The sequence below is a fragment of the Atractosteus spatula genome, chromosome 13 (genome assembly GCF_055471065.1).
Source record: "Atractosteus spatula isolate fAtrSpa1 chromosome 13, fAtrSpa1.hap1, whole genome shotgun sequence".
NCBI lineage: Eukaryota > Metazoa > Chordata > Actinopteri > Semionotiformes > Lepisosteidae > Atractosteus > Atractosteus spatula.
In genome coordinates, this window is record NC_142718.1 from 19,275,156 (window position 1) to 19,301,050 (window position 25,895).

Below are 25,895 nucleotides of genomic sequence, written 5' to 3' on the forward strand. Positions count from 1 at the left end.
ACAACATGATAGCAAAAATCTATATTGTGAAGAAAGGGTTGAATGGATAGATTGCACTATAGTTTTGGGTTGCAAAATGACACTTTAGAAATGGCTATGGTCAGAATAAAGGTCTTGTTACATACAAATCATACGAAACTTTATAATAGGGGCTGGTCCTTATCATATGTAAATTATCTTATTAATACTTTATTAATATAAAATAATATGACATTTGCAATCCCTGATTTAAAATGTTACCAATGAACAAAAAGGTTTCATGTTTCATACCCCGACCAAATGCTTGAAATGTGATATACATGTAATATCAAATACCAAGCCATACAATACCATTGTAGAATGCTGAGCATTATGTACACGAAGCATTACAACATACTCTACATATTCCATAATGGTGGTTCTGATCTCTCATTTGGAAGAGCTTGACTTGAAAGACCTGGAGGTGAAATTCTATTACAACATACTGTAGCGTTAATTCAGCGAGACTCAGCAGATGAATCAAATTATATAAATTTTTAATGATTTCTAAAAGCAAATGGGCTCTTTCTATCCACTTTTTTAAATCACTACTTGACCCTCAAGGACTTCATGCGGCTGCAGATTGAACAGCAAAAGCGTTTATTTCTGAGAGCATCCACACCATTAAAAGTTCATCCTATTCACGTATGGAAAAATAGCTGTACATGGGTGTATCCCTGCCAAAGTTTATTAAAAGTTCTAAAATATTATTTCAAATATCCTAGTCACTTCACTCTGTCTCCAAAATTGTGTTTTTGGAAAAAAAAAGCAGGTTTTGTCATTCAGGTTTGTTTGTAAGATCTGTTCTTTGGTAAATGGGAAGTAAGCTAAGAATGTTACTATAGTTTAGGAAGATTATTCCAGTTGTACTAGATGCATATACTGTATTAACTGTGTTTATTCAAAACATATACAGTAAAGTACACAGCTGCAATTGTTAAACTAAGAAACACAATGCTTTGTTAAACTGTTATACAGTATAATTTTCCACTTCCAAAAATAAAAAAACATGGTTTAATTACTATTTAATATTTTAACTTTCTAACATTTACCAACTCCTGAGAAATGTACAAAACTTTATTAGAAATCCAAAATGATCCTCATGCTGCAAAACTAATCTCAGCACAGGGGGAAAAGTAGCACACATTCTGATTAAACACTTTTGCATTTTTAGCTTTTTAGGCCTTACAAATTATTTCCTTGGAAAGGAAATGAATCGTGGTTTCATGGGAGACTTTCTTGGTCTTAGGCCAAAAGCAAATACTGCAAGACTGAAAGAAAATCACCAAACAATTTTCAATTCCGGGCAGGACCAAACTGTTTTAACTTGTGTTTTTATTTTCAACTGCACTCATTGTGGTGTTCCAGTTCCTGGGAACCACTGAAAATGAGAATTTTAAAACAAAATACCATAGCATTGTACAAGTGTGTTCATGAATAAATAATGAACCTGCATTACGGCTACAGAATCTTAAAGACTACTTACGAGTTGTACATATACCTTAGGATGAAAAAAGATAAGCGTGATAAAAGGGATACAGTGCTTTTATTATAACATTTTTTATCAGTAATCATAAATTAGGCAAGCATTTCAAGAGAGCAACCTTCCACAAAGGACTTTGGATTATTTATTTATAATTATGTTTTCAAACCTTCCTCCAGAATTAATTAAATGGAACATGAACTTTTAATTTTTTATACATCTTGAAACATTAAATATCTTGTCTCATATCCACTTAAGACTTCATTAACTTCAATTTCAATTTTTCACTACAATTTCATCTCCTATGTCATCAAAAACATTCTCCAGATCCTTAATATTATACAAATTTTGTTTGAATGTATACAAGTGACCCTGTTTCCCATGCTTTTTTGTGAGAATACACATGTATACTATATGCCTCCATCTTCAACTTGATGTTCCTACAGTAATAATGGCCTATTAAAATAAAGTAAAGTGCTTTTAAACATATTACTCATTTTAGGCGATGAATGGTTCATCTCAATTCAGCCAAGTTTGGAGTAGATGGCCCCAGCAATTTAACAACCGCTCTTATTTATTGATTTTTACTTAATGCTAGCTAGAGAAGAATCAGTTGTGTTCCCTTTCTTTTCAATAGAGATTTCATTTTCGTCTGTAAATTACACTAATTTGGTTAAATGGATAATTGTGGAAAATGAATCTATTTTGATCCTAAGTAGGTTTTTATTGCCACAAAGTAAGGCAACAATTAAGGAAAATATTAATTCAGTCTTCACACCAAAGAATTTAATTAGTGTGATTACTAGCAACGGAAGATTAATTTGGACCACCTCATTCAGTCAAAAGCATTTTATAAACTGAATCCTTTTTCATTCAATTCCAATTAGGGAGTAATGAGGTTTTACAAAGAATATGTCACTTAAAGGCACACAAGAAACATTAACAACTTTCACTAATTTCTTTTCTGTAGGTGCAGAACTTCACCAGTGCTCTGTTATTCAATTACTGCTACAACTGAGTAGATGTTCAGGTCTAAGGCACACTATTAACCATTCACGAGCTGGGTAGTTTGTGTTACATAGCTAAACACATCTATTTACAATGCAATGATTTAACAAAACATTTAAAAAACAATGGGATAATGAGTCTCTTGGTTACTTTAGATGGGCTGCTGGTGACTAATGATGCATGTCCAAGACATGCTCAATAAGGTTCATGACAGGATATCTTGCTGATCAATCCCACCTCTCTATTTTGTGATTTAGCATGCCTTCTGTACTCACCCTAAATAAAGGCAGTTAGAAAAAGTCTCGCTGTTGGGTAGAAACAGTAATCTCAGCTGTAATATCACTGAGGGTGGCATTTCGGATGATATTTCAAGCTGTACTCCACTATTTCTGAATCTTGTTCCAAAACATAGTGTACCATCTTTCATCACATGTTGCTTGAACTATCTAAATGACTTACAGACAAAAAAAAACGCAAAAATACTCATCAACACATGACCTTTAATCTACAAACACTGGTACATTATTAATGGCATATAATGTTTGTTTGAAATGTGCTTATAAGGTCTGTATGGAAACAAGCATGGGACTTTTCATTATTAATATTGTAAAGAGTTTAAAGTTGTAAATCCACTGTGCTCAATTTCAACATGAGAATGTTTACAAATTAGTGGAAACTGTTTGGTCCTTCTTGCAAGATATAATATAAACTTGTATTTGGCACAGGCTACATCATTAATCTTCTCTGCCATTGTGATGGACAATTTTGTCCTCTGTAAATCAGTCACAATATTCAACAGGCCCAAATCTAACTAAAGTAAAAACTAGTTTTTCCAGCTGCTGCAAGTAATGTCTGAATAAAAGACGCCTAAGGACAGATCCCTACACAGCATGCAAGATGACATCTTGAAAGTAAATGTTGTGGATTAAAATGTCTTACTTTAGAAACAGGCTGGCATGTAAACAATGAAATAAAAATTACAGGCCCAATTCCAAAGCTTTTAGAGGACTATGGAATGTGGCACAATACAATATTTTTAGAAACCCATGATTTCCTCTTTTATCTTTAACTCATTACTGTTGTCTTAAACTGCAAAATATTTCTGTATTTAAGCTAGATTGACCCATCAGTCCAGAATGCATTTTTGTTTCCATGGTATTAGGTAAACAGAGAAGACCTGACTTCCTCCCTGGATAGGACAGCAGTGCATCACAGAGCCTAGTTCCTCCCTCCATTCATGCAGCTGGGTGTACTGAAGGAATCTGAGTAAAGTACCTTGCTTGAGGTACTGTATAACAGCAGTATCTGCAGCAGGGACTTGAACCCAAAACCCATCAGTAGTGAATGCAGACTTTCCCACTTTGCTACATTGTCCCCACCCTTGTCTTAAAGAAGTGTTTTTTAAACTGGGGTGCACACACCCCCTGTTGGTTCACAATGCCCTTTCTGGGGGTGCAAGACATGTCAGATTTTTTTCACAGGCATGTAAGTACAACTACCTTGTTTCATCAAACCCAGATTCTTTAAGGTATTTTAAGGTAAAACAATTGAAATGTAGTTTTCACATATTTTAATTTTACTGTGAAATTAAAATGAATAATTATATCTCTTTCATTCTATAGTTATGATATATTTCAGCTTTAAGGAACTGACCTATTTCTGTTATAAATGTTATGCAATAAATGGTTGCATAGTAGAACAGTTTAGACTGGAAATCCATACATATGGAAAAACCAGTGGCTAATATAAAAATGTTCATTATCTAACGCTATTTCATTGCATAACAGTACCTTGTTAATTGCATACATCATGTACTATAATACTGACCTAAATTTATGGAGTGGATGATAGTGAACATTTAGCAGCACAGTTTTCATAAACACTGAAACATCGAAATGTTTATTTTTCTGTACTTTTTATTTGGCTTTAAGTAAAACACATTAAAGTTAATGCAGCCATTCAGTGTGATTGGAATGAACTCTGTAATCCTGTTCACAGATTAAAAAAACACATACTGTATCAGCTTCTCTATTTCATAAACTCAAGTGTAAATAAACCTGCTGGATGTACAGTATTCATTATACATTCAAGTTCACAGTGTGTTTTGAAGGCTTTTGAAATCTAATGACAGTTTCAGCATTAAAGAGCAGCATGACAGGTTAGGTGTCATTAAAAAAGGATTAAACTATAAATAACCAAGTAGCACTTTGGTTAAAAATGGAGGGGACAAAATAAAATACCTGAAAAACATCAATTATTTTATTGAATGCTTCTACAAGTAAGCATTCCAAAGGATTAATCCTTTTACAGAATTTGAAAAGAGAGAGATTTGGCAGCAGTCTGCTTAGCTGTCTCTTTTAAAATATAATTTCTTTTTGGCATTAAAGTTTAGATCAAAGTCATTTAATCCTCATGTTGAGAAGTACCATTTAATGACGAAGAAGGTATTTGGCCAAGTGCACACATTAAAACATTCTACATCAGTTAAAGGTGAAGTCATACACTGTACTGTACTTCTCAGCAGCTGGACAAAATAATTAATAGAACTGATTTCACAAGGACCATCTAACCCTTGGTTTAAGCATTTTTAAGCATTTTTATTTAGCCTTCTGATCATAAAGAGACTGCACAAAAACTTACATTGAAAGCATCGGTTTTATTCATCTACACAACTGTCATTTATTTTTCCTAGGTCCTTTAGACACACCACTGTCAACCCTGAGCTTTAGTTTGCTCTGATGCACAGGCTGTACAATTTCAAACCTGTGTCTGGCCCTGCTACAGATTTATACCATTACTCTTGCATGTGACATTGATCCTGGACATATTTATGCTTGGAGAGTTACTTGTTTCGCCAGCTCATCAGAATGTATTTTATACTGTGTGCATTTGTGCTCTATTGAAACAGTCTGCAGAGCTAAAAATAAAAGCAGTGCCTCAAAAAAGAATGCTTGCAGCTCTTGTATACAAAACATGCAAGAGCCACAGGACGTTTGGCAACAAAGCTGGTAACATTGCATCACCACAGCCTTTCACCAATACAATGGGTGTAGTAATGCCTACAGTATAGAATTGTATCAGCAGTTGACTTCTTATGTCGGCAGAAATGAGCAGTGGGAAAGGGGGATTACTAAACATTATTTATGCATAGTTAAATGAAATTTTAACACTCTTTTAGCATTTTTATTTTCATTTTAACAAGCATACTCAGAAACTACAATGCAATATGTTTTTAGTTTACCTGTTTTCATTTATGCAGGTATAAAAGTAGCCTACTGTACATGATGCAATCTGATCTTGTGAATATAGCTGCTGAAACAGCCATATTAACAAAGAAATGCTGGCACCTGTCTGACATTCTCAACCTGCTGGTTATTGACCTAGAAACTTAAAACCCTCAGAGGCTTCACAAGTTTTTAAAAACGACCAGTTCTGTATTTCCTGTGTTCTTTATAGTAAAGATTGGGAATTGGAAAAGGATGAGGTAAAATGTAGAAATGTAGAATTTTTAATATGAATAGTGCTGTAAGGTTTCATTTTTTTTTTGCTTTCCTGTCCCTGCTGATCATAAAAGGCCAGAAGGAATTTTAAACATACTTTCATCTCTAATCCAAAAATAAATGTGTCCAGACCTGAGTTGGGGTCAATTCTATTCAAATTCAATTTCTTCCCTGGATCAATTCATTTATTTCAGATCCACTTCCTTTAAGTTCCTTCAGCAGTAATTTCAATTCTTTCCATTTGTATACATAGTTCTCTGCCAAATTTGTTATTCTTATTAAATTATAATCTAATTATAGCTTTAGGCCTTACCATTTTAGAATTTGTAATTAAAAGATAGGGGATCCAAAACAACACTTTGAAAATAAAATCAACAAAGATTCTGAAAAATAACAAGTGCCCCAAAAAATTCGAGTACTTAAGACCTATCCCATTTCACCCCTCTTCATACTGTTCCTTCACTACTGTACATAAACCCCCCGACCGGTCAATATCCCCTAGCATATTAGCTTCCAATCCCCACACTACCCTTCAACCCTCAATTCAAAAGCAGAGACAGCAAATTCTCCTCTGGAATCCCATGAACCTTGCTTTTCTATATTCAACCCTAAATACAGAGACATGGAGACCCCAATTTATATCTCCAGCAAAGGAACACTTTCAAGCCCATGCTCACCAAAATATTTCTGGTGTAATAAGGGCTGAGATAACTGAGATTAAGCACACACACTTCACCAGTGTCAGATCTTTCAATTCGTTGTCTAAACTGGTACATGTTCTACTCATTCCCACAAAAACAAACATTCCTATCACCTTTGCCTACACCATGTCATATCTATATACGGTAACTGTTCCCCAAAAAAGTTTCCAAATGTCATAAGGGTACCTCCTAAAACTCCAAAAAGACATCCTCTTAGTAAATTCTTTTAGAAATTGTATACATACAGTAGTTCGTATCTCCTAAGTCAGACTTCAGCAAAAAGAAATACAGTGAAGGAAACAGTAGAGAGAAATTAAAACATTGAACCATGCTTGATGTCATTATCTAGCCCTCTCACATTAATAATAATGGCTACAATGTTGGAGCCATTGCTAGAAAAGTAGATGGAGAAAAAAATGACCCCAAAGTACAGTATTTTACATTCCAAGGGGATATTTCAAGTGTGAATTACATGGGATTGCAGCCTCCTTAACCTGCATTACCACGCATACCGGCCACGTTTCTACATGGCCTGAAACCACTGTGGGAGCCATGCACAAGGTGTGGCAGATTGTTTAAGCCTGTTGCCAATTAATCTGTCAATTACCTCATTCTATTGAGTATGTAATCCTGCTTCCCCGACTGTTGAACGCACGATCATTGAGCAATCTTCCCTCTCAGCTTCTCAGCGTTTCCTGTCTCTCTGTGTTTGATCTCCCAGCTCTGAATAGTTCTTTTTGACTTTGACTTTTGCTGTCTCCCTACCTGGTGTTTTACCCTGATCTTTCGTTTATATGCTCAGAACTTCGCTCGGATGCTTGGCCAATCTTTGGAATATTCTCAGTACTGTAGTTTCTGATACACTTCCTTTGAACTCAGACTTAAGGTCCACAGACCTTTATTGTGTTTGCATGCACCATACTTCCTATTAATCAACAAATGGACTTATAATCCTTCTCCAATGGCTGCACCCAGGCTGGTAAGTACAACAACATAAAACATAAATAAGCATCCATATCCACATGAAGAAATTTAAAATAATTTTCCATAGCAAAATTGATCACAGATTCATGGGTTCATTCATCAATCCATCTCATTTTCCAACCATTAATCTACCGAGACTGTTCTCCACCATCATTTTCTTCTCAAAAAGCCCTTCCCTACTCTACAGGTGTAACGAAAACATTCTTTCCAGACCCTATGCAGTTGACACTATCCGGGGTTGGGAGTGAGAATACACGAGGGAAAAAGGCATGCAGGATACGGGGATGAAAACATGGGGCGTGTCCTTGGTGTGCTGGTGGTCGGGGGAGGTGTGGCCAAGGTGAACAATCCAGAGAGGAATCAAAAGGGGAATCCACGACGGAGCAAAAGTCCAAAGCCGGGAGGTCCATTCAAGACGAACAGGATAAAAACAGGAACCGGGTCGGGACTGGCAAGGGAACAGGAACGGGAACAAATACAGGAACTTAAAAGCACAACAGGGCCAGGTGCTTCCAGGTCCCAGACTTGCCTGGTACAGAAACCAGAGCAGAGCCTGGATTAACGTCAGCGTCTGGCTTTTAAGGGGGGCTGGAAGGAGGCTGGAACAAGGGGCAGGTGCACAAAATCAGGTCTGAAGTGAAAGAGCCAGAGTGCCCTTAAGAGGGAGGGACTACAATCGTGACAACAGGTAAGAGAGTGACTCCTACTTCATTGTGGTAGGAAAGATCACCTTTGTCCAAAGGAATCCTTCTCTCGAGAATTCTCAGGGGATTTCCAAGAGGAACTGAGATGCATACTGACCAACAGCTCAGGGCACTGTACCTGGCCAGCAACCATGTCCAGTTCATCTTATTTTGCAGGCATGACTATAACAGCTGTCATGGAATTTGCCTTCACTGCCTACTTGCAATCTGGATAGAAGTAGACTTAACACAGGGTTGTGAAATGTGAGATTGTTTTTTCAAGGTTTTACAAACTGCATTTATAACCTGACCCAGTTTATTGTCACATGATCCAAGTCTCCAAACTTCTGATATTCATACACATCATATGATACAGCCAAATGTCCTGAAGTCTAGTATTGGTGTTAAAAAACTGGTTCCCTTGCATAGAACAAGTGTCCACAATCAGGGAAGATTTGCCGAAAGATAACAAGAGGGACCATCTGTTGCTTCCTCTTCCACATGCAGCAAGATTTGCAGCTGTCTTTTTCCTGTCTGTGTGACAAGCCTGGGAAAGTCTGCATCAGAGCATCAGGCACGTGCAGATTTTACATGTAGAATGTAATTAAGCAGACTAACTATTGTTCTTGTAATCCATTCCAGCCATCCTAAACCCCTTAAATTACCACTTCAACATTCAGTAAAAGAGAGTCCCCACAACATTTGCAAGGGTTACAAAGGGTCCAAAAACTTCCCTGACAAAAGAACATTCTTAAAAGTATTAAAGGATATAATAACTGAAGCAATAATTTTGAGGACAAGAGGAATTCTGAGTCAAGGAATGATGCACCAGTAGACATTTGATGCACCAAGAAATTCAGATGCTTCATTTATTAACTTATCCCACAGCTTGCACTCTATACCAGATGACATGAGACAACAAACCATTTATCAACTAAGCAACTCAACAAAAGCTCTTCATACAATGCCCTGCGTTACTACCAGAGGTCTGCTTCCTAAAAGGGTGACGTCTGCTCCACTGGGAAGCAGGACAACAGTAGTCAAGCAAATACATTACACAGTGTTGCAATATTTCCAAGAACCAAAACAATACAAAAAAATCACATCCACTCTCCTGCTCCAGGAAAAAAACATTTATACCCAGAAACTGTACCTTGAAGTGCATCTCCATCTGTCAAAAAGCCATCTCCAGTTTCTTTTTATCAATCCTGAGATACAAGATCTGCAAACATCTGCAAATTGCTATAGATTCAATTGCTCACCACCACTATCCCACTATCAGGGAACCATAATAACCATATCTTGACATCAACCATTACTGCTATAGACTCTTTACACAAAATATAACATAAACAAGCCTGCTGACCTAACAAATGGAATAAAATGGGGAATACATGTTTTATTGTGTTGTAAAAAATCGTCTATCCTTTAATACACTCATGCTGTAGCCTGAGCACATTCACCATTTGGCTTTCACTTTTAAAAATTGTGGCATAGGTATAGTCTGTTGGAGTGTGAGTTTACTGACACAATTTATTAATTGGCTGTTAGGAATCAATTGACAGAATAACAAGTAGTCTGCACACTAATTCAAAATGCATGGAAAACATTTATTAATACGTAAAACGTGTACATAAAAGGATTCAAAGTAAGTCTGCCTGTATAAAAACAGCAGCTCGTTACGTCAGGGTTATTAAGCCATAGAGAAGATATAAAGTACAGTATAAAAAGAAGGATTATACATTCAGTATACAGTACCATCAGTTATACAAAAGTTGTTAATCTGTCTCATTAAACATAGTCGGCATTCCAATTCTTATAAGTAAATACTATTACTTAGATATATTAAATTGATATCAAAATACTCATTCACTATGGATTTATATCTCCTGCAAAGAAAGATAAGGGAACAGTTGATGGGGTCTGTTGCAGCATTGTCCAATCCATGCTCTGTGGGCTCAATGCCAATCCAGTCCTGGTGTGGCTTGAAATTTTAGAGAGAGAGAGAATACTACCATAGCTTCGCATTGACAGTCCTCTTCAGTGAGTGCGACATCCAGGTTAGCTCTGACAAAGTCTGTGCACAAGGATGACTGCTTGTAAGGGAGAGTCACAAATGCATAGTGGCTACTTCTTAGTTATTCAGGTATGTTGAAGTCCAACTGTATTGTTCCAGTGATCAAGCAGAGGAGAAGCAGCAAATTAGGAGATACTTTTTAAATTGAGAAATTCTGGTTGGTGATTGGTTAAGAAGGCAAAAGGTGGAGTGGGTCTCCACACCCTGCAGGTCCCTGATTGATTAGTCATCTTTCAGATGATTGATCTAGACCAGTCACAAGGCACAAAGTCCTGAAATATGTCCCTAATGACAATTTTCTTCTTCCTGTATGTAACAAATGGCTGTGATCTGTTCTAATCTGGAAAACTGCCAGGAGTAGCCCATCAATCCCCCCTTTCCTCCTCTTGAAACAAGGAGATTCCTTTTTCCCAGCCAAATGCCCAGTTCATACATGTTAGCATTGACTTCAGAGATACCTGTAGACCACTTCTTTGTAAACAGAAGATTTACTGTATTCATAGAGCAGTATCAATCGATTCTCCAGAATGTTTCTTAAATTTCTCTGTTCTTCCTCTATTCAAAATGTATCTTAGCCAAACTCCATCAGACTACTGTGAGATAAGACAATTAAGACATTTTCTTCACACTGAGTACTCACTCGTGGAATTTGAAAAGGAAAATTGAGATACTCATGTAGTGTTAATCTGTTCCGTGGCAACAATATCAAATTGATCATTCTATTCACTAAAATTCCACCTCAGTTCCATTTCTAAATCTTTGATTTTTTCTTGAACTTTATTTTATTACCACACTTCATTAAACTTGAATTGAAATTGACAAAATATCAGTATGTCCTCACATAATACACCAAAGTAAAACTGCAGAATATGATGGACACCAGTCTTCATGGGAGTGCAGACAATCTCATCATTTCTACATATCCTGTAGCATTTTCATTTCCACGTCCTCCTAAGACTTACCGTACAGTATATTGAGTATCTGCTTTCAGTAAGATGGACTAACAGAGCAGCTACTGTATGTCTGAACTGTCTGAAATGGTTTGCGCTGCAAATGTGCGGCTTAGAGACCACTCAGAGAGACAAAAAATATGGGCCTTTGCAGAAGGCAGAGAGAGTAAGTTCTGCTGCAGCTGTGTCCAGTCATTTCTCTCCATTAAAAGATTAAAACACTGAAGAAGGCATTTAATTGCCTACTCATGGAGTCAGGCTAGTTTAATGTTATGGTTAGACCAGGGAAAAAATCTTATTTTTCCTATAGATATTAAGGGAAAGGTGGGTTGCTTTCCTTTTGGTTAAAAAGGGAAAAGATTATTACTTTCCAACATACAGTAGATTAAGTTATAAGGAAGTAGCACAGTGCTACTCTTCTGTCATTTAAGGTTAGGTTTAAAAGGGAATCTGGCAAGGCAAGAACAGGTCCTGACCAAGTTAGGGCTGGGACAGTTTTCACAGTAGTTGGTCCAACCTGAGCTCCTGTTTCACAAATCTCCACTATTTATAGTGGCAGGTTTATTGGGGTTATAGCACATTGGGGGCTGGGACCCTATAACAGGATATTTACATGTGGAGCATTTATCTAGTCAACTACTGCAACACTTACAGTTGCTGGTCAGGGTTGTAGCAATATAGAAATCCAGTAACATGGCATTCAATCTCTTTATTCAAGATCCAAGCGCTTGAGCTTCCAGCTTGAAGGTAGTCTATTGGCAATAATCAGACACAAGGTGCCACACAGCAGCCAAATAGTAGTACTTTAGTTTCCACTCCCTTGTATACCATGGCTAAGGGACTCAGTACCCACTACTAAACTGACACTGCAGTCACAGGAACATATGCAATATCCTTTTACGATCGTTCCTCCTCCTCTTAAGGGCACTCCAGCTCTTCCTCGTTTGCCTTATTCCCCACACCTGTCCCTTGGTCCAGCCTCCTTCTTGTCCCCCTTTAAAAGCCATACACAGTCGCCAATCGAGGCTCTACATCTGATTTCCGCATTGTGCGAGCCCGGGACCTGGATTCGTCTGGCTCCATTATACTTTTATTATACTGCTCCTGTTCCTGTTCCCCCCGCCGGTTCCGACCCGGCACCTGTTTTTAATCTCTTGTTTTGGATGGATCACCCGGCCATGGACTTATGCTCGTGTTTTTGGATTTCGCTTTGGACTTCTTCTAGGATTGTTTTCCTAGGCCACACCTCCCCAGATCACCAGCACTGCATGGACACACCCCCCTGTTTTCATCCCCGTATTCCTGCATGACTTTTTCCCCAGTGTTTCCTCACTTCTTCTGATTGTGTCGTCCGCATAGGGTCCGGAAAGAACTGTTCGTTACATATCCCACAGGGGCCCGATAAATAGAATACAATTTTTTTAACAATAATCACTGTAATTAACTCTTATGCATGGTTTACTGTCCTACATATTTACATTTTAACACTCAGATTGATTCGAAGCAGTATCCCGGTCCAGAAGATACAGTACAAATGAACTCATATAAATAATTAGACTTTTTATTAAGCTTGTGGCCAATAGCTTTATAAGTCATATTATACAACTTGATAATCATCAGTGTTCCCAATCTGATTTTCCAATGTTGGAAACTGAAATTATTTTCAGTGTGGAAAATCTTTTATAAATGTTCAATTTGGCTCTGAATGTAATACAGCTAAAATGTTGTTCAGATCAATATAGAATCCTTCCAACTAATATCACAAACTAGCAACACTTTGTAGCTTTAATAATGGATGCTCTGTGCAATCCTATTTATAAACATCTTGACCTTCCCACGAGAGATTTGCATGCTGTACAGAAAAACACTGACAACACAAACACTAATTGTATCACATAGGAGACAAATTGAAAAAAGTGTGTATAAATCAGTTTTGAAAAGGATGTTTCTGTTTCATTTAGCAACCTATGTGATTAAACTCAAGGAACAAAATTGCAGAGTACAGTAAATATGACAAAAAAAATTTGACTTGCCTACATATTGCAGGTGTTCATGTTCTGCCACCTTGTTATAGTGTGACATTAAAACACTTTGATGATTTCAAGTCTTTAAAGTCTTAATCCTACAAAAGGCCTTTTGAAAATTCAAAGGCATGCCCTAGTTTTAAATATCAAATCCAATTCTGCTTAAGGAGGAGAAAGCTCCTCTTCTACCGTTCTTCTGAAGCTTCTCATCAATTAAATAGACAACACTGTTTCCCTCCTCTCTAAAATGTGACAGAAGAAATAAACTTGGGGATCAAATCTGATATTGTGTAGGAGAACACATGCTACAGTAAATTGAATACGGTACTTGTCCTGTTTACTTTTAGAGCAAAAACCTGAACATTGGGGTGAAACTAACGGATTTCCATTTCATATAGGATGTTTGTTGATATGGAGTGAAACCTCTCAGGCACTAATTACAAATCTACCAATGAGATTTTTCAAGAGACCAGATGTACAGTATGTATTTTAATCAGCTTCCTAACTAAAAAGCATGAACATGCCCTCTCCTCTTTTTGAAGCAAACTACACTAAACATTCACTGTTATAAAGTATAAACAATTTACTTAATTTTAGAAAAACATAAGATCTTAAATCTACAAAAGGAAATGGCTGGATTTTCATATTTCAAATAACAGCCAATCAGATATTTCAAAGTTTTCTAAAGCAGACATCAGCAGAAGCAATTTAATCCATGTTCATATGGAATGTGTGATGTGGCTGGAGAATGAGGAATGCCTTTTCTCCTCAGAAACTCCAGGAACCATTGACACTACTCTTCCAAAAGTCCCTTAAGACAGAGGTAGTACTCAAGAACTGAAGAATTATTAACATAGCAACAATCCATAAAATGGATAAAAGAAAACGAAACCGAGTTAGTATAGTACAATAAATTGGACTTCTACTACATGTAAGGTAAAGAAAGCGATTTTAAGAACTAAACAGGAGATCACATGGTACAGATAAAAAGAATGAATACTCAAATTGTGGTACAGTATACTGCAGGGATTTGTACTAGGACTACTTATAACGAATGCATTCTTTCAGGACCCTATGCAGACAACACAATCCGGAGTGAGGAAAATACGGGGAAAAAAGCATGCAAGGGGGCTGGAAGGAAAACAGGTGGTGTGGCCATGGCGCGCTGGTGTTCAGGGGAGGTGTGGCCGAGGCAAACAGTCCAAGGGAGTCCGAGGCAAATCCATGAGTGTAGCAAAAGTCCAAGACCGGGTAATCCATCCTGACAGACAAACAAAGCTAAAAGCCGGAGCAGGATCCAGCAGAGGGTCGGGGGAATAAAAGGAGGTAACAGGACCAGACACTCCCTAATCCCGGAAGGTCTGGACGCCGTGATGAAGCCTGTGCCGTCGAGTCTCTCCTGGACTCGCAGATAGGCGGGCTTCTGGACGTCCATCTTCCAAAGCTGAGCCCAGATTGGCAGGAACGCCTGGCCTTTATAGGACAAGGGGTAGGAACCGGAGGCAGGTGCAGGGGATGAGTACAGAACAAGGAAGGGCTGGAGCGTACTTAAGAGGAGGGGTTTACGATCGTGACACTACTGGTCTGGTTGTACTTTACTGTACATCAATGATCTATATTCTAGTATAATTAGTATGTTTATTCATCATTTATGAATTTTAGGAGGATTAGAAATCACTGTGGACACATCAGATTAAATTAAAAAAGATTGAAATAAAATGTATGACTAGGCGACACCTGACCGATTGCAATTAATGTAGACAAGTGCAGAGTATTGCATATAGGTAGTAAAATCGTAAACTAAAAAAGAGGAAAACTCTGAGCTAGAAGACGCTGTTTATGGAAAAGATTTATGTGTTTATATTGACACATATTTTGCATCTTCTTAACAAAGCTGGGAAGCAATTAAAAAGGAAAACAAAATGCTACAATTTATAGTTAAAAGCATAGAATTTAAACCAAGGGACTTTACATTAAAACTGTGTAATGCATATACAGTACACTGTATGTTTTTCACTTTTAGGCTTTACGTTGTTGTATACACTAGTAAGGCCTCGTTTAGAATATAGTGTACAATTTTGGTAAGCAAGTTATTGAAAAGATATTGCTGTCCTGCAGTCAGTTCAAAGAAGGGCAACCTGACATTTAAGCTTAAGGGAATGTCATACACTGTCAGGCTGAAGACTGAATCTTTTTTGTTTTTAACAGAGAAGACTATGTGGAGATCTGATAAAAGTATTCCAAACCTAAAAAGGCACTGAAAAAGTAATCCATCAGCCTTAAATTTAGTCTTATTCCCTAAGGTTAAAACAGATCAGAGTTAAATTAAAAGCTTATCCCTAAAGCTAAAATTGATATTTGGATTTTAGATTTTGGAATTTTTATTCTTTCTCTTCAATATCCTCTTGAAAATACTGCTGAGAAATTGCTGACTGCTGTTGCCAAAGCTTTAGAAACTGGAATACAATCAGCAAACATGCTAACCAAACACATATGTGAATGAAAAGGTACATCCAAAAGGGTCTGTAAATGGATTGGAAACTGTTAAAGGAAACCTGTAATGTGTACCAAAAAGTATTGAAGGTTCAGAATATGATTCATGAAAACCTCCAAACCTTGATATTAAAATTTTAGATTAATCAATATACTGCAGCTCAAGTTGTTATATACAGTAAAATAAAATATATTAAAACGAGTGTTTTAGAGAAGCATTATACCATTTCTAAAAACATTTATAAAGGTGCTTATAACACTTGTTACTTACTGACTGTTCTCTACACTAACATGTATCCACAAATTCTGTCTTTTTACAGAATGATGCTTTGAACTTGATTTTATTTCCTGTGACTACGTTTTTATCTCTATACAGCAAATGTAGCAATTACAGTTTTCAGGAAGTATGGAAAATTCATCCACAACTGGATATGCTTATCACTCTACTCACACATACCAACATGAACTTGCCAGGTTTCTGTCTTCCTGCTGCTTAGAGCACTTAAGTGGGTATAAAGTATTAATCTGCATCACAAGGCATTAGAAGACAAATTACCATCTTAGTGATAACACAGCATTATTTTTAAAATCGTCACTAAGTTCAATTAATCCTTAGTACTTTAAACTGTATTTTATTTTTGTATAGATATTTAAAAATATCTGCCTAGGGAGACACAGCATAAACATACTGTAACAGAGGAAGCAAATATTTAATTTGATTATGTTCTGCCAGCTTCCAAAAGTTAGATGCTGGTGTTTACAAATGTGTTTTGCTATGCAAACATTAAATTGACTTGTTCAATGTACTGTAGTATGGGGTATGGGGCAACGTGCAGGATAAACACTAGTTCTCTAAGTCTCTGCTGAATATCTTTAATGTTGAAGCTTTACATGCAACATAAAATACATTATCCTTCAAAAAAGATGGAAATCTGGCCAAAGGACTAATTTGTTAGGAAGATTTACCAGACTATTATATCTAATTCTCAGTTTACTGAACAATGGAAGCCTAAAATACATTTTAAAACTCACAGTGCTAGCACAAAGATGGACCAATGGCCATCTCTTGTATCTGTAACACTGAAAGGCAGCAACATGTTTAGCTTATGCCTCTACCAAACAGAGCTACTGTGCTTTATTCTACGTATCTGAATAAAGAGAAAGTTCCTCATCCAGTCGCTAAGGCTTTTTCTAAGATGTTTGAATTATCATCATTTAAGCTGTCAGCTGTATGTGAGCACCTTCTGTGTGCAATGAACACTTGCATGCTTTTTAATCAAAAGAATTCCAGTAACTCAAAGTGGTCCAAGAGCTGTTTGTATCAAATCGGTTATAGCCTTTTGTAAATTCACACTTTTTACATATAGTATATTCACAAGTGGTACAATGGTCCTCAACTCCAATTCATAAGGATCCAGTAGATGTTACAAGTCTCTCAACAGTTAAAGATGGAGGGAAACAGAAGGTCAGTTGTCCAAATTATGTTTAATTAGGTACTTAAGATAGGAAATTATATCAGTTGACCTTGTAGCATTGAGAATTGAGGCCTCCTATATTCAAGTATATGGAATAATGCCTATATATTCTATAAACCCTACAAAGAATGGCTATGAATAAGTGCTTTTAGAAGTTGTGATGACATTCTGATTTAATCTGATGCATAAGGAAACAGCTCATAAACTGCAAATTTAGAACCTGCTCCAAAGATCTTAATGCAGTCCCATTCTTTGCACTACTGATTTCTTGATTCATATACTGGAAGCTGCTCAGAATGAAAGCTATAAAGAGAATTAAAAAAAATCAGATTTACTGTATGTACCAATATTTTTGCATTAGCCAAAATTATAAAATGGAGTTACATTAAATTGAACACTGGTTCTTCTGTTATTACCAAGTGCAGACATAGTGGAACAGACATGATTCCCAATCAAACAGGCAAGAAATATATGAATATTCAATCTCAAACTCAATAAATGTCACTACAGTGCTTGCTATTACGGGAAATTCACTATGACTAACAGAGTGTTTTTCATGGAAACTTGTAGTGCTGGCAGCAGGCATTCTCCCAGGCAGGGAAGGTAAAATGTCATGTGAGCTTGCTTTGCATCTCCTATTATATAAAGCACCACGTGAAACAAAACTGGTAAGAACTGCTCCCTTTTAAATTGGGATAATAGGAAAGAAGATAAGTTAACACATTGAATGCCTGCTTTCTGCATAAAACCACCAGCAAAAGAGAGTAAAAGGCTGGCAAAGGAGGGCCTATAATCAAACTTGTGTTATAAGTAACAGCTTCAGAAATAGTTGGACAATTATCTCTGAATTGATGAAAACATTCAATAATGATGCTCACTGAAAATGTAAAGCTTTTGAATGCATTCAGCAAAGCTTTCTTCCGTTTGCTCACTTAAAGCCATACTGAGAAAGATCACTTTTCACAATCCATATTCAAGACAACAAAGTCTGTGACAAATGACATCCAGCTAATTAAAAAAGATCCCAATAAAATTCAAGGAAAGAACAACACTCTAGTTAAAGCAGCACCATTGTTCCCTGTGTGAGAAAACATTCCTCATAAAAAACAGAATTCACAATTATAGAACCATATACTGTAAAAGTATTTATGTTTGTCCTATGATGTCCCATTTTATAAAATTACAAAATTGTGCATAAACGTATTTAAATAAAATATTTTATTTAAAACTTAAATACTTCAATTGAAGACTTATAACAGAAAATTAAATTATTTGCCAGCAAAACCTTAATAGAAAAAATTGAAGTGTATAGATTTGATAAATATTCATAGCTCACTGGTGGAATGACCCTTGGCAGCAAATACAGCCAAAAAACGTATTTTTGGGTAAGCCATAAATTTCTGCATCGGCTTGATGAAATTTTTGCCATTATCCTGGCAGGTTAGTTTGCTCAGGTTCTGAGGGTAGATTTGGGAGGGCTTATGGACAGCATTTTTCATGTCTTAACACAGATTCTCAACAGAATTCAAGTAAGAGCTTTGACTTGATGGGGCCACTCAAGGGTTTTAATTTTCTTTATCTTAAGCCCCTCCGATGTAGCATTGTCAATGTTGCTTTGATTCATTGTCTTGCTGGAAGGTGAATTTTTGCCCCAGTTTTGAGTCTGAAGCAGGTTTTCATTTTTGCCTATACTGTGCTCCATCTATGTTCTCAACAGTCTTAAGCTTCCCAGTCCCTGCTAATGAGAAGCTGAACAAGTACATAATGCTGCCATTGCTACATCTGATAATAGAGATGGTGTTGATTGAGTGATGCACTATGCTAGGTTTGCATCATATGTAGTGCATCTAACTTTGTCTTGTCTGACCACAAAATCTCTATGAGGGATTTCAGAGGTTTTTTTTCATTTTCATACACACCCACTTTATGGAGTGACTAGGATATTATTGACTCATGGGCAAATATCTCTGCCACTGAACTCTGTAACGTTTCAAAGTCTTTCAGAGTCACTGTTGGCATCATATTGGCATCACTAACAGGTTTCCTACTTTGCCCGGCTGCTCAGTCTGGAGAGACAGCCTGATCCAAACAGTGTCTGGGTGACTTTCGCTTCTTAATGATTGACTTCTCCATTCCTCAAAGAGAAATAAAGGGTCTGAAATGTTTTTATACCCTTCTCCAGTTACGGTATATGCTTTTATACATTATCCCTGAGTTATTCTGAAAAATCCTTTCTTAGTTTCATGGTTGACACTTTCTGACTGAGGAACCTTACAGAGATGAATGTACTGTATTTATTCTGAAATCATGTGAACCATTATTATTGCACACAGACAGAGCCCACTTAACTAATTGTGTAACTCACTATGGTAATATTGTCCATATTTCTGTTTGCCACAGCGATGAGTTTGAATACTCATGAAATCATGACTTTTTCATTTTTTTTTCATGTTTTTACTTCAGTAAACAGCAGTGTAATAACAGCATATATGTTTTTCACAATCAGCTCTGATGGACAACCATCCTACAAGGAGTACATACACTAGCTATTAATTCTGTTTTATGTAATTTATTAAATTATGAATTCAAATTTGTTATACAGTACATTTGTTTTTTTTTCTTATTTATTGTAAAGCACCTTGAGAGAGTGTCACATATAAAAGAAAAACTTGTAAAAATATCAGGCACTATTCCTGTTACTGGGTGGCACAGTGGAGCAGTGGGTAGCACTGCAGCCTCATAGCGCTGGGACTGTAGACTTAATTCCAGACCTAATGATGTCTGTGTGGAGTTTGTTCTCCCTGTGTTCGCTTGGGTTTCTTCTGGGTGCTCCAGTTTCCTTCCACAGTTCCGAAAACATACTGGTAGGTTAATTGGCTTCTGGGAAATTTGGCCCTGGTGTGCACATCTGTGTTTGTGTCTGTGTGTGCCCTGTGATGGACTGGCTTCCATTCCAGGGTGTACCCTGCCTTGCACCAATTGCTTGCCGGGATAGGCTCCTGCTCCCCTACGACCCTATATTGAAAGATGCGGTTAGAAAGTGTATGGATGGATATTATTAAGTTTATAAAATAAACTTTACAAAGCACAAGTTATCTTCCTGAACAGAAAATGGAGAAATGAAAATAAGATATCTTAGTTTTCGATAAACAAAGGAAAATTGAGGAGTTTAAAAGATAAACTGCAAATAATACTCATATCGGGCAGAAACATGGGGGAAGGGGTTCGGATACAAAGATTTTTTGGATAGATGAGATTAAACCAAACTGATATGCTGTGTCACCTAAGGGACTTTCTGGATGGAACATTTAGCTTTGTACAGTAGCTGCCTCGAGGGCTTTAAATTTTGTAATTTCTGTTGTGACTGTCACGATCGTACACCCCTCCTCTTAAGGGCCCTCCAGCCCTTCCTTGTTTGTTATTCATCTCCCGCACCTGCTCCCTGTTCCAGCCCCTTTTCAGTTCCCCCTTAAAAGCCAGATGCTGACGCTATTCCGGGCTCTGCATTGGTTTCACCTGGAAGCGCCTGGCCCCATTAAGGTTTTAGTTCCTGTTCCCGTGCCAGTTCCGACGTGGTTCTTGGCTTTAAATCTTGTTTGTCTTGGATGGACCACCCGGTTTTGGACTTTTGCCTCTGCTTGGATTCCCCCTTGGACTCTTCTGGATTGTTTGCCTCGACCACACCTCCCCCGACCACCAGCACACCATGGACACGCCCCCTGTATTCATTCCCGTCTCCTGCATGCCTTTTTTCCCCGTGTTTCCTCACTCTACCCCGGATTGTGTTGTCTGTATAGGGTCTGGAAAGAACGCTACCCTGACAGTGACCACGAATCCACACCAATCTGCCTTTCATCCTGATGCTACCCATGCTGTTCAGCACACAGGATCACCTCCTTCTTGAACGCAAAAGTATACTGAGATCTCCTGTTCACTTTGGATAACTAAAAATGAATATAAAAATTTTTTGTCACTCAGTTACAACAACGCAACTGGAACAGTATGCACAAACAGCTCAACACTGTTCAGCACTCTGGGAAATATGTCAACAACCAGATCAGCTTCAAATTTATTTTACTTGTATTCAAATATACTGAAAGCTGCAGGCCAAATGTACCACCTTGAAATTTGGAAAAAAGTGTGGCTTATATTTGGATAGATATGGTAAGTAAAGGTTTATTCCATGCTGAAAAGAGAAGAAAAGAAACACAACATTTGGGCTGTGGAGCCTTCTTTGGGTTTATATGGCACTTGAGGGCCACAAGATTTTGATTTCCAATAAAGCTCGTAATTACACATACTGTACTGTATGATATATGATTTACTAAAGGTTCCAGATAAACATCTTTTCCTGTTCTTGTCTGTAAGGTGTATTTAATGATATACTCAGAAAAACAGGAGTACAGTTCTTGAATTTTGCTTCCCATATATCGAGTGGTTATGTGTTAGTCACATTTTGTTAGTTACGGAGCTTTGTCTCAGTTTCCTTAAAACTCATAAGAGTACCTTCTCTCCTAGTTATTTTAGTCATGAATCACACAAATTTATACTGATCCAGATTATTCAATTCAGACAAGGATTCCCTAATGAAAACCTACAGCAAACCCACATATTCATTTCAGACGTTTACTATATGTATGTTATTTTTGTCTTGTAATGTATTTACTAGTTTCCACCTTTTCATGGCTTTCCACAGTTTGACTCAGACTTTACCTTTGCTGCTATACCATGACCACTCCATTCTAAGCCCACTGTTCAGCAGGTTTTAGAAGTAGTTTAAAACTAGCAAGTGATTAAGATCTAAAAATAAAAAAACTGGTGATTTGTCTAATCCAAATCACAAATCCAATTACATTACTAAGATCAAAGGTGGAATGAAGACCACAGAATGTTGTGGCTCTTGAGTGCTGGAGCTACCTATTCCTGTGCTACACTGTACATTTACAAAGATTTGGTCATGCAGTTTTTACTTTGGTATACTGTAGTAATCATTTGCCCCCAATTAGATTGAAGTGACATGCTGTATGTTTTAAAAGACACAGCATACAGCTCCATGAAGTTATTGTTTGACAGCAGAGAGTGATGCTGATTGGTGAGGACTAGTACTTTAAGATGATATCTGCAAACATGCTTTACCAATTAACATTTTTTAAAAGAAACGAATCACCAGCTAATACTGGAGAGCAATTATGGACCACATTCATATTTTCACATTATGTTTAGCAGTCTCATGAAAATATCACAATATTTATGCACAATTTTTGCTTAATTATTGAACTAGAACTAGAAGATACTTACTGCAACATATTGTACAGCTATCCATCCATTCTCTAACCACTTTATTCAATGCACTATAGGGTGGCAGGGGAGCCAGAGCCTATCCAAGCAAGCAACAGACACAAAACAGGATACACCCTGGAAGCCAGTCCATCACATGGCACACACAGACACGAACATGCAAACACTCACACAAGGGCCAATTATCCCAGAAGCCAATTAATCCACCAGAATGTCTTTGGACTGTGGAAGGAAACTGCAGCACGCAAGGGAAACCCATGCGAACATGTGGAGAACACAATCTTCGTGCAGGTAGTGCTGCAACATACTGTAACAATGCTAACCACGTGCTATTATGCCACCCTGCTGCAACACAACCCAATCAAAATAATTTACAGTATAGCACCTGTGCTTTAAATGCAGCAATAAACCCTCCCAATCAGCTGTTCTAACACTGACAAGAAAACAAGAAAAGTCCAGAATAAATCAAAACTCTGGCCCATCTGCTAATAACAAGAGCAACTCACATTCTGCCCAATAGAAACTCACCACAGAGTACTGGACATGTTATTTTGTTATTTTGTTTAAGTGACACATCAAGGTCTAATCTAATACTCAAAACATTTGATTCAGCTCTTGTCTAAAGGTATGAAAACCACTAACTAGATGAAGCTCAGTATAGAGACAGGAGGACATAGTTATAAGGCTTCAACAGTACTAGAAACCATGGCCAATCCTATCTAAATATTTCCTGTACTATGTTTATAGAGACTTCATATCTTTAGATCATTTCCTTTTCCAGGATCAACAAGGGAACAACAAATTATAACACACCTCTCTATGAAATGGCCCAATACCACCAATTATTTTCTCCCAACATAAATTCCAGCAGGCACTTTATCTTCTTCTGTAAAAAGCACAGTATGTAAATTACTGAACATATGTAATTTTTGAAGAACATCAAAATTGAATTTGTTTTTACATTTACAGTAAATGGCTTTTTATTAAACTCTTGAAATTACTTAAATGGTCCAGTGATTTTTTTTTAACTGGGAGAAAAGTAACACTTTTACCCTTAAAACAAGTGTGATCTCTAAATTGTGAATTTTAAAAGGCCTAGAAAAAGCAACAACTATACCTAAAATATATTATTTTAGTACATTGGGAGCTTGGAGTGAAAACAAGAACATCCTGCACACCTCAGGGAACTCACTGAGATATTCAATATGGATAGATAGCTTTTAAATAAAGACCGAAAGAGCTTTTAAATGTAAAAACCGAAGCACATATAGTGTGTGCAAAGTGAAGATGAAAATGGTAGGTAGACTGTGAAAACCATAACTAAAAAGGTCAGATTCCCAAAAGTCCCAAACAACAAAAAAAGCTTTTTTTCTAATAAATATATTAAAGTTTGAGGTTTTAAGGTGAATTCACAGATACAGTAACAACAATCTGTAATGATGATTACAATTACTTTAACTGTACAAAGCTCCATAGTCATGTAAATGTGCTCTACATTCCACAGATGGTTTTCCTTAAAGAAAAGATTCTCTTCAGATAATGATATAATAAAATGTAATTTAAAAAGTATTGATTTTTTAAAAAAATCATTTGTTCAACGAGCTAATGTAAACACACTATAATAATTACTTTGGTGCTGACACATGCATTTTGTTTCGGAGCACTTAAGAACATCAGATACAGGCTGATAACATTTTCATCTGTATTTTCAAGACTTGTGTGCAAATACTGTAACAATACAAATAAAATACAGTACCATTCATTCACTACCATGGTGGAAAAGATCAAAAGAAATATATATTTTTTAAAATATTCAAACCAATTGCTCCCATTAAAACCAAATGTTGTTCTTAAAAATACATATTTCACTCTTTTCTAAACTGAGTGGCAAAGAAAACATGACCTCTTTTGAATTCCTCACTTTTACTGCTAGCACCTCTGTGAGGGACCAGCTTGTAGGAGCTCCTTTTCTCCCATGGAAAGAGAGCAGCTTTTTGTAATGGAAATAGGAAAGAATCAGTGCTACAGTGTCTTCAGTGCAGTTTTATTTCCTTTTAGTGGTGCAGGCAGATTTAGAAGTCTTACCTGATCAGCAGATAAGGCAGAATGAACACATAAGGAGGGTCCTAAGGATTGTGGGTGGAGGGTCCGGGGAGGTTCAGTTTGGTCCAGTTTGAGATGGGTTGGTCCGGGAGGGAGGAAGGATTGACAGGGAACAGGGAGACAGGGAAAGCCTGAGGGGGGAGATGAGATGCCTCTCTCCTCTTTCTCTCTCTCTTTCACTCTCACAGGCAGACACCAATACCTGCAGTCATTCAAATAATGGGAAAGAAAGAGCTCACACAGGCAGTCCAGAACTGAGAGGAAAGGAAAGACTCTCCTCCTACTCTCACAAGAGGGCCAATGGGAGGCAGCCAAACACTGCCTCTGGTAGCAAATCAGTGAAGAGGTTGTCAGTGCCGTGGCCCAGCCAATAAGTGCAATTGCTTTAGATCCAATCGGAATAATTACTCATGGAGCAGCATGGAGCTTCCTTTCTGAAGGAGAGGCATGCTGTGCTGCACTTAACCAATAAGTGTGATTTAAGACTGTTACAGACATTAGAGTAATTAGATTCAGAAGCACTTAGCCGTGTGCAATAACTAGTGATAATAGTGCTCTGCATGCTTTGCCGTAGAACTGATGAAATACTGCCTGAAAAAGGTTATTAAAGATGTACAAAGGGTTTTAGCAGTCAGTGATCTGAACAAACACACTTTATTTTGGTCTGGTTAAAAGGGAAACCATGAATATATCTTATTGTGCTTTCATAATCAACATCACCATCCACATATTTATATTAAATAACATTTCTGACTGATTTTATACTAGACACGATACAATATCTGCTATCCTCACACTATAATTGAGTCTGATAATGACAAACTATCTGGAATTTAAATATATAAAGGATAAAATTACTTCAGGATGCACAGACAGAGTTGAGTTATCATTATCATCATTTCATACTTGGAAGATCAATAACCTTATCTACTGTAGCTCTCAGTATGAGAAATAACCATTGATCATCTGCTACTGAAAATATTAAAAATGAAAGTCCCAACACCAACTTGATGTTCTGGATATAGATTGTTATAGAAAATAATTATAAGAATAGATTGAGATCATACAAATGAGATAATTCTCTGGAAGTTATTAATA

At 37.1% G+C, this 25,895-nt stretch overlaps 1 protein-coding gene across 4 annotated transcripts in view; it reads right to left on the reverse strand.

The window, feature by feature from the left end:
* Nucleotides 1-25,018, reverse strand: part of LOC148821843 (poly(rC)-binding protein 3) — an 81,901-nt gene extending 56,883 nt beyond the window's left edge. For all 4 annotated transcript variants that reach the window (XM_088930431.1, XM_088930430.1, XM_088930429.1 and 1 more), the window contains exon 1: nt 24,780-25,018. The gene's annotated coding sequence lies outside the window, so the exon portion shown is untranslated. The remainder of the gene's footprint in view (nt 1-24,779) is intronic.
* Nucleotides 25,019-25,895: the final 877 nt, after the last annotated feature.